Consider the following 10,367-nt stretch of genomic DNA (forward strand, 5'->3'; position numbering starts at 1 on the left):
TTGGCAGGCGGTGGTTGTGATGGGAGTGGCGTAGTGGCAAAGAACCCACCCCCTTGGGCACCAGGAGACGGGGAGGGAGCGGTGCTAATGGGAGGAGGCAGTGTCGCTTCTCTGATATACCCCCCCGGTCCTCTACGGGTGAGGCCTGCCACCTCTCTACGCAATGTGCCCATCTCCTTTTGCAGATTCTGATTTTCGCTACGAGACGTTTGGACTTCCTGCTGCAGAGCGGCAAGGGTGTCCAACAACGAGGATAACACCACGTTGGTATCCATCGTCCGGGCTGAGCGGCCAACTTGGGCTTGTCAATCTGTCAGGGACGGGATTAGTGATGCCAATGCATACAGTCACTAACCTTCGTCGCGGGTGCTCAGCAGGAACGATGGCTGTTGTGTGAACCCCACCTCCCGTAAGCGCCCCCTCCCACAGAGAGAGAACCCCCTACTGTGCGAGGAGGCCCCCAGGGGAAATGGGGAAACAAAGGGGAAGAACAACAAAGGTCGTTGCGGCAGGAGGGGTGACTTCTCAGGACTGTTTCAACTAAGACTGCTGGTGATGAGTTCACTCTGAAGGGGGGAACAAAAACAACAAGGATTAATGGTTCCCTGACTGCCAGAGGTGCTGTCCCCCTTGGTGCGTGATCCCTAATTGTATCTGTACCACTCACCAGGTGTCCCCTGACTACAAGAGGAATCTCTCAATGTTTGAATACTGGTTCTGAGAAGGGAAGAGCCTTACGTCTCCTGCACAAGTCACGATACGCACACAGGCGTCCTGTAGGGACGCAGTTACAATGTCTCGACAAACGGGGTCGCCGTGTGCTTGTAGGAAATACAAATAATAGGAGAGTCCTGCGAACGGGTGACTTCGTTCCGATAATGTCAATAGCGGTGAATCACTCCGCTTCCTCGTCCCTCGGTAAGCGGCCACAAAAGCAGGAAGGCCGACGGACAATGTCACTCGGCTGAGCAAGAACAGGACTGGCTCGGGGGAAGACCTGGCACACGCGAAAGTGCGTTGGTTGATTGCGGGTGCACACTGGGTGATTAGTTTGCATACACACGTTCGTTCGTGTGACTCGGGAGGTTCGGGGTCGCGGAAACAGTTAATTCCCTGCACTCATGGGCTAGAAGGGAAATTGGGGTTTTCCCACTGGGGACTGGAAACAGAGCCCTTCCACGTATACCTGGTTCTCCGGTTCCGTTGCGCTTCGCGTGAAGAGTTGCTCCGTGCTTTCGCTGCTCACGGGACACGGCTGGGCTTTGACGACAGGAGAGACGCTGAAGAGTTGCTCCGTGCCTCCGCTGCTCACGGGACACGGCTGGGCTTTGACGACAGGAGAGACGCTGAAAGTACTTCTCGCTGGGATCCGGCGGGGAGCACCATCCGCCACTTCCTCTCGGTCGTTGATTGACAAGCACCTTCCTCTTGAGGAGGAGGTGCTTATATGCACAGGAGGTCCGAGCCTCCTTTTGAGGCGGCACACGGCATGCTGGGATATGTAGTATCCCAGGCCTTTTTTCCACCAGCATAGCGATTTTGGGGCTTGTTTGTGTCTATCTGGTTCCTGCCTCGTGGTTGCTCCTTGTGTGATCGCTACACTGGATGCCAGGTACCCGGTCTGACCCGGCCCCGTGCGGCCGGGCTGAGGGGTTTGAAGACTCGCGCGGTCCCTCCCAGGTTACCCCGGGAGGGTCCGGCGGCTGCGGGGCTGCCTGCTCCCGTCGCTCCGGGAGCCCCCTCCCTCGTCCCCCGGGCAGGTGGGGGCCGGCTCCCGGGCCGAGCGCCTGGCAATGTTTTTTTCCCCCCACGACGGTGCTGTCTGACTACCAGAGGGGAAGCCTTGAACGGGGCGCCCGTGCCGTCTCGCTGCGCGGGCGGCGGACGGACGGCGTCGCCTTCCTCCCGCCTCTCCTGCGCCCGCAGGTGGGTGAACGTTTTGGAAAAGTTGCCTGTGACTCTTGGCGGTGGATCACTCGGCTCGCGTGTCGATGAAGAACGCAGCTAGCTGCGAGAATTAGCGTGAATTGCAGGACACATTGATCATCGACACTTCGAACGCACCTTGCGGCCGCGGGTTCCTCCCGGGGCTACGCCTGTCTGAGGGTCGCTCGATCGTCAATCGCCCCGGGGCTTCCCCGGGACGCGGCTGGGGCCGTCGCAGGGTGAGCTCCGCTTCCCCTTCGTCCCCCCACAAGGTCAGACCCCCGATCGCCCGTCGGCAGGGTCCCTGGCCGGGTCCTGCCGCGGAGGTATGCCGCAGGCGCGCCTGGCCCCCCGAGAAGGGGGCCCGCCGAACGGTCCGCCCTGGGACCCGGCGAGGGCGAAACCCCTCCAGACGCGATCCGGGGGAAAGAGGGCGTGTGCTGCCGGTTACGCCAGGCCAATCCCCTGCTCCGGCAGGGGGGTGTGCCCGGCCTTCCCCGGCTCCCCCAAGAACGCTCCGGCGTTTTCTTTCCGACTACGACCTCAGATCAGACGTGGTGACCCGCTGAATTTAAGCATATTACTAAGCGGAGGAAAAGAAACTAACCAGGATTCCCCCAGTAACGGCGAGGGAAGAGCCCAGCACCGAATCCCCGCCCGGCGGCGGGCGCGGGAAATGTGGTGTACAGAAGACCGACTCCCCGGCGTCGCTCTGATCGAGGCTCACCCCGCGGACGGTGTTAGGCCGGTAGCGGCCCCCGGCGCGCCGGGATCGGGTCTTCTCGGAGTCGGGTTGCTTGGGAATGCAGCCCAAAGCAGGTGGTAAACTCCATCTAAGGCTAAATACGGGCGCGAGACCGATAGCCAACAAGTACCGTAAGGGAAAGTTGAAAAGAACTTTGAAGAGAGAGTTCAAGAGGGCGTGAAACCGTCGAGAGGTAAATGGGTGGGGTCCGTGCAGTCCGCCCGGAGGATTTAACACGGCGGGAAGGTCGGTGGCCCGGGAGTTCTGGATCCCCTCCGCAGGACCGGCGCCCGGGCCCTACCCGGCCCCCGCAGGGCGCATTTCCTCCGCGGCGGTGCGCCGCGACCGGCTCCGGGTCGGCTGGGAAGGCTTCAGGGTGGCAGGTGGCCCTTCGCTTCTGGCGGAGGGTGTTACAGCCCCCCTGGCAGCAGCTTCGCCGTGTCCGCGAGGCCGAGGGAGATTCGACCGCCTCCGCGCCCTCCCCCGGGCACCCGTTCCCGGCCACCCCTCGGGGCGCGCCGGGGCGGTTGAAGGGGGGACGGGGCCCCCTGCTCCCGGCGTGACTGTCAACTGGGGCGGACTGTTCTCAGTGCGCCCCGACTGCGTCGCGCCGCCGGGCGAGGAGGCCCACGCCGGGCGCCAGGGGTCTGCGGCGATGTCGGTTACCCACCCGACCCGTCTTGAAACACGGACCAAGGAGTCTAACACGTGCGCAAGTCGGAGGGCCGTGCGAAACCCTGTGGCGCAATGAAGGTGAGCCCCCCGTCCCGCAAGCCAGCCGAGGGTCTGGTCGCTGGGGACGGGGTTCCACCGGGGCCCGGGGAGGCTCTCCCCGGCCTGGCTGGGGTCCGGAAGCTGGGCCCGGGCCCGGTGCTGGAGCTCCGTCCCAGGGTGCGGGAGCCCCCCGTCCTGCAAGCCAGCCGAGGGTCCGGGCGCTGGGGAAGGGTGTCCACCGTGGCCCCGGGGAGGCTCTCCCCGGCCTGGCTAGGGTTCGGAAGCTGGGACCGGGCCTGGGGCTCGTGCTCCGTCCCGCAGGCCCCGGGATGCGGGAGCCCCCCGTCCTGCAAGCCAGCTGAGGGTCCGGGCGCTGGAGACAGGGGTCCACCGGGGCCCGGGGAGGCTCTCCCCGGCCTGGCTGCTTTCAGAAGCAGGGACCGGGCCGGTGAGCAGGGGTGGCTGGCTTTATCTGCTACGCTGGCGGAGCGGAATTTTCCGCCCACCCCTAGTTTCATGCCGGGGCTACAAATAAGCCTTACTTGCAGCAGAGAGCCGCCTCTTGTGGCTTTAGTGACGAGCACAGCTTTATTTCACCATGAACTCTTTATTGCTTGTTTGTTTGTTTTTTGCCCAAATATAAAATACAAGCAAGTCACAGAAGTACAACAACAACGCAACTTCACCCTGATCCATGTGGGACAGAGATGGCGCCGTCCGGTCCAACCACTGGTCCGTGCAGAGACTCCGAAGCCGGACGGGCTTCACTTCACCGGTCTTATCCCCACGTCTCAGCACGCGTTTTAACAACACCGATCGCCAGCGCATGATGCGTATTTTATTTCTGCGAGACTAGAGACAGGCTCTGGGCTGCCGCAGCACTGGCACTGCCCGAGAAACCAATGTTAGCGCACTGGCGGCTTTAACACAGCTTTGGTAAGAGCGCTGCGTGAGGTGGGCCCAGGGGCGCTATAATGCGTGACTAATATAGCTAGTGCAGTGATGCGGACACTAGCACTAAATTGCTTTAGTCTAACCGCTGATGCGTGGTACTTGGCATGGCTGCTATACTAAAGATCTCCTTTTGTTTATACATAACAAGGCTCCTGCACTGCAGACTAAGCCCATCTGTGTAGTCTGACGATATCCACTGTCGCTGTTTCTCTCTCTTGTCCGAATCCCCTTTCTTCTGGTCCACGTCAAACCAGCACAGTAGTAATGTGAGATTAGCTGTAGGTTTGGCGAAGCGTGGAAACTACCATCACTCTTGTTGGATCCTCATTAAAGAGGTAAGTTCAGCTTGAAGGGGTTACAGCTCAACACCCCCGGCATTCCACACCAATCCAGATCTACTAACATACCGCACTTGGCTTCGCTACCACCAGAGGAAATCTGTCGCTAACAATGGGCAAAAAGAAAATGATGTAATTTTCCTACACATATTATGTGTAATTTATGCAAAATTACATGTATTATTTAATTTACTCAAGGCCGGTAATCAGCATATAGACATTTCTATAAGTAGCTGTTAAAAATGGGGTTTCTGGTTAGCTTAAGGTATGCGCATAAGCCAGGCAGACCCCACCACTCAAGTCAGGGCAAGTCAGTTACACACCAAAGAAAACCTCTTCTCACCCTCTAGTAGCTTGGAACAGAGTAGGCAGGCTTCTCATCCGAGGCAATGTGTAAATGTTTGTGCAACACAGTAACACCATGAATGCACCACAAAAGAGACTCCACACAGAATGATATAAAAATATTTAGTATTTTGTACATAAATCGAGACCAAATTGGCATGAGTCATAAATACTGTGCATATTATGCAGTTACTCAGATAGCACTTGTTATCCTGAACAAGCAACACTAATAAGCATTGGCATAGCCAATAGGTCTCGCCTTTGGGACAATATAAGTGTTCAGCCATGAACCACATTATCCCGACTCACATGCGCACACACTCCTTCAACACATAGCATGCTGGGACCAGTAGGGCCATTCTTATAAGAAGAAAGGTTAACAGGCGAGGCCTACGCTTGTTGGATACAAATAACAGAACTGGAAGAAGCACAGCATCACACATGGGTCAACTTAAATTCTAAGCAGTCTTCAGAAAGAAAAAAATCTGTCTAAAACTGTCAACAACCACAGACACTAATTGCCCTGTTGGTGCTAGTGTGGTGCAGTGAGGGGCAAAGATGCTCAAAGGGTGTTTAAATAGCAATTGTAGTGTCAGTAGATGAAGGTTCTCAGGCTAACCCAGGCTGTCATATCCCTACAGAAGGTAGCATTCTAAGCCCTATCTGGTTTGCAGCTAAGTCCATACAAGTATGCAGCACAGTATTGCACTACCCTGGAGAAAATATCATGCACAGCCTCAAAAGACAGCGTGGGTCAATCTGATGAACACACATGGCACTAGTGCGCGTGCGTTAGTGTGGAAGTATTTAATTTCTCCGGGGGTGGGATCTTGGGCCGAATTGCAGGGTTGCTCTTCTCATTGAAGGAGGAAGTCTCCCTCATGGGAGCTAGTAGCCAGTGACTCATTAATGACTGTATTTTCCTTCTTGGATTGGATTTCAGCATGCGGAATGTACATACCACACACATGTACATTTACAGAACTCACTAAAAGTAAAGAAGAGACTGACTTCTCAGTTATGGGCCCAACCTCCACCAGCACATTCACAATGCCCCTGCTTATTCAGGACAAACCAAACTTCCGCCAACAGGCTGCAAATGCCTTGCACACCAAAACTAAAAAGGATAATGGATAGAACAAAGGGTGCCCCTTGGTATACTTCAGCCCTTAGAAGTGAAAAACAGGCCCTGCGCCAGTGCGAAAGGCATTGGTGGAAATCATATGCACCATTGGCTAGGGAAAACAAAATTAGCTCTCTACAAAGCCTCATTGATGGCCACAAAATCTGTATATTATGATTTGAAGATTAGGGAAGCCACTGACACTCAAAAGGAGACATTTAATGTACTCAAGGAGATGAGTAAAAAGAAGGAATTGAGGTCGGTCGTTAATCAGGTGGGCTGTGATAAGATACAGGACTTCTTTCTTACCAAGGTCGGAGATATCATTGGAGAAATAGGCACTACTCGTATAAGTCAGTGTCCCTTCCCAGTGCTTGATCCACCAGACTATCAAGGAGGCATACTTTCTGTCTTCCCTTGCACTTGATTTTAACGGTCTGGCTTATACCATGGCCAAAGTAAAGTCTGGGTCACCGGAAGACCCTGCCCTCCTAGGGTGTTTAAAATGGGTCTCCCAGTGGTAGGGCCAGAGATACTATTCCTTCTGAACCTGTCTCTAGCAACAGGGAAGGTCCCACACAAATTTAAGGAAGCCATAGTACTCCCACTGCTAAAAAAAGCTGCGGCAAACCCTAAGAATCTGAAAACTTTTCGACCGATCTCCAGACTTCCATACCTGGCCAAGGTGCTTGAGCAACATGTGCTTAGAGTGCTTTCTTGGAAGAGCATCAGCTGCTACATGCTAAGCAAGCGGGATTTAGAGCTCACAACAGCACTGAGTTGGTGATGCTCTCAGTACTGGATGAGCTAAGGCTAACAGCTGATAAGAAGATCCCCTCAGTGTTGATCTTATTGGACCTCTCAGTCGCATTTGACACGGTGAACCATGTACTATTGGTGGCCCATGTCCATCGGCTGGGAGTTCCTGGGACAGTTCTCCAATGGATTGTCTCCTTCCTGGAGGATCGGTCCCAAAAAGTCCAAATACGGGAATGTACATCTAGGCACGGCACCTTGCCATGCATTGTCCCCCGTGCTTTTTTTTTTATTTTTTTTTAAAACCTTTATTCGTGCATCTTAAAAGAACAAATACGGGCCTACAACCGTCAGGCCGGCCACGATACAGTGAAGCACTGATACCCACATTACAGCCCCCGTGTGTCAACGGTCAAGATTAACACCGAGTTATGAGTTACATACTGGAGATATCTTTGACACCCGGGGAAGGAGAGGTGAAGGTTAATTTTAGGTTTTAAAGGTAATTTTATCAGGGAAAAACAGTAAGTGAAGGATAAGAACAAAGGAGATTCGAGTCCGCAAGATAGCTTCACCATACGGGAGAGCAGCAACATCAATAAAAACAACAATGGAAGTAAAATCGCAAGCAGTGAGGCGGTGCAGAGATATTACAGGATAGTCACATGAGCAAGTACGCACCCCTCCAGAGCCGCCCCCACTCGATCCACCCCACACCCGGACCCCGAATCGAAGCAAGTAAAGCGCAGAGACATAAGAGAAAAAGGCCCATAGAACTAATTAAGAACAGAGTATAATCCCCCCACCCAACACCAATGCGGAGGCTACGGCCTGCCCCCCCCCCAGCATAGTGCCTGTCGCCCAATGAACCCGAAATATAGACAAGAGAGAAAGTAGGAATCGAGTAAAGAAATTAAGAAAACAGAAAAGAAGGTGAGGAGGAGCCCACGGGACACCAGAGCGCCCCAAACCATCAGCCAGTTATGGCCTCCACACACTGAGAGCCCACTACGCCAAAAAATTGCATGCGAAGATACCCTGTCACCACAATTTAAGCGAAGGAATACAAGTCGCGACGAGTGCGCACAAAACAGACATACAGTTCCAGTCCAAGGCCAGCCCGTCCATGAACCATGGCGATAGAAGTCAGTCTAGCCCTGGCCCGATCGCGGGCTTGGGATTAAACCAGCCCCTACATGAAGGCCCCGTGTCCCGAGCAGACAAAGGCAAGATGGCCGCTTGTGAGAAGATGGTGAAGTAGGATCACGAAATGGCCGCCGACCAGCTAGTGAAGCCCCTCTTTGCACCACATAAAATCCAAACCTGGCAAGTAAAGTACAGGAGTTCCACAAAAAAGAAGCAGTAGGCCACAGCGGACGGTTCCTCGGAGCCGTTAGGTGTCGTTCAGCAGGATACTCTTGCGGACGCGGTGAGGCAGGCAACAACGAAACCGGCAGCCATGACCAGGGGGACAAAGTATCCGCAGTTGAGGTGGAGAGCTGTGGACCACGGGTGCCGGGAACGCCGGATGAAGGCACCAGTGTAGCACAATCATACACCACCGTTGCGTCCCCGCAAGAGGATAGAAGCACCGGGAGACCCACGCCCTGTGGATAACAAACAGAGCGCTCACGACCCGCAGCCGACAGTATAGGGTCGAACCGCTCACTCAGCGCCTGCAGGCCAGCGCACATCTGTAGTTGAAAGTCCCGCAGGACAGCCAGAACGGAGCCGCATGTCAGCGGAAGCTGGGCCCCCACATCGGCAACAATCCGGGACGGCACTGTGGAGCTGGTGTCCGGAAGAGGGAGGGCGAAGTGGGCAGCGGGCGAGACCAGAGTATCACCCCCCAGCCGCGAGCAGGCACTCAACGCCATGTTTTGCCGCTGTACGTTGCAATGGCCAGGGGGGGGGGTTCGTGGCAAGGAGTCAATTCCCCTCAAGTCTACACCGCAACAGGGAAGGCCGACAGTCGCTTCTCTACTCGCAGGTTCTCTTTGCCGCCGGCTAGGCAATAGGTGAAGGGGGTCAGCAGCCTCCCACAGCGCGGTCCTCAGAGCGGGGCAGGAGGCCCGCCGCACCGGGGCCCACCCCACAGCTCCAGCCCGTCAGGCACAGGGTGCAGAAGGTGTCCGGCCGTCCCTCCCCGGACTCATCCAGCAACGATCCGTGGTGCGAGGTGAGATCGGAACCGCGGGGCTCAGTTTAGCGCTAGCTGGTCCGGTATCTGCGGAGCTTCCAGGGGGCCGGCAAAGGCCATAATGGCGCAGGGGTTCCGTGCAGAGGACAAAAGCACCCAGAACTCGGGCATCCGGGCGGGCTGAGACTCCGGGAAAGCGGCAGCGCGGTCAGCGCGTCTTCGCACACGGTGCACCTCGAGAATCGGCGAGGATGGGCGTCAGGATAGTAGTCCGAGGCCACGGGCCGACGGAGCCGGGCGCTCAAGCGTCTGGTCCGGTCGCCATCTTGGCTCCTCCTCCCCCCGTGCTTTTTAACATCTATCTCCAGCCCTGATAGAAGCATTGGCCAAACTGGACTGTCAGGAGTACAACTATGTCGATGACACCCAGCTAATCATTCGCATTGATAATTCCTCTCAGGCACAGCATAAGGTACCGGACATCCTTCAGTTTACCATAAACTGGATGACTTTGAATTCACTCAAAGTAAACCCGGATAAGACGGAGGTCCTTGCTATTGCCACAGAGGCTAACCCCTGGTCCAGCCTCTTCTGGCCACAAGAGCTTGGCACCACTCCAATACCGGTGCAAGCCAGGGCACAAGTCCTAAAAAAAGGAAGTGGGGGACTCTCCAAGTTAGGTGGTGTCACAGGAAGTGACATCATGGCAGGAAGTGACATCATGGCAGGAAGTGACATCACAACAGGAAGTGACATCACATGTGCAGCATCTATCATTTGCACATATTGCAAGATTTAACAATTGAAGCTGCTCAGTACTTAAGCCTGTGACTCAAGGTCCCTGTATGGAGGAATTAACAGCCCAAATGTGGATGAAGTTTGGTGTACAACTACATTAGTCAAGCCACTAAGTGCTGTAAGCGAGGCAAACTAAAACATGGCACCATGAACAAAAGCAGAGTTTGTACATTTATGGTATAATGCTAGTATTTACAGTGGATGTATTGTTATGTAATATTTGCCTGCTTGAATAGCTAAAACACGACAGACAGCAAAGTATGAGTGCACGTCTATCAGTTAAATAAATATGGAAATGTACAGTTTGACAACTTCATTTATACGCAAAGCACAAAATAAATATGGATAAATACAGATAAAATGGCCAAAAGATAAATATGGATAAATACAGATGGATATGTTAAAAAAATAAATACCATAAAACCAGGAGCCCTACTTATGTGTGACATTTCCATGGTTTCCGTGAAAACCAAGCTACAAAGTGCAGAGCAATAGATATCAGTCATTGCACCCTATTCAGCAATGAGA

At 54.5% G+C, this 10,367-nt stretch overlaps 1 non-coding gene across 1 annotated transcript; it reads left to right on the top strand.

The window, feature by feature from the left end:
* The first annotated feature begins 1,956 nt into the window (after window positions 1-1,956).
* Window positions 1,957-2,110, top strand: LOC146809111 (5.8S ribosomal RNA). The gene has a single exon (XR_014967222.1). It is a non-coding gene; the product is annotated as a 5.8S ribosomal RNA (ribosomal RNA).
* Window positions 2,111-10,367: the final 8,257 nt, after the last annotated feature.

Source organism: Triturus cristatus, chromosome 7 (genome assembly GCF_964204655.1).
Source record: "Triturus cristatus chromosome 7, aTriCri1.1, whole genome shotgun sequence".
In the NCBI taxonomy this organism is placed as follows: domain Eukaryota; kingdom Metazoa; phylum Chordata; class Amphibia; order Caudata; family Salamandridae; genus Triturus; species Triturus cristatus.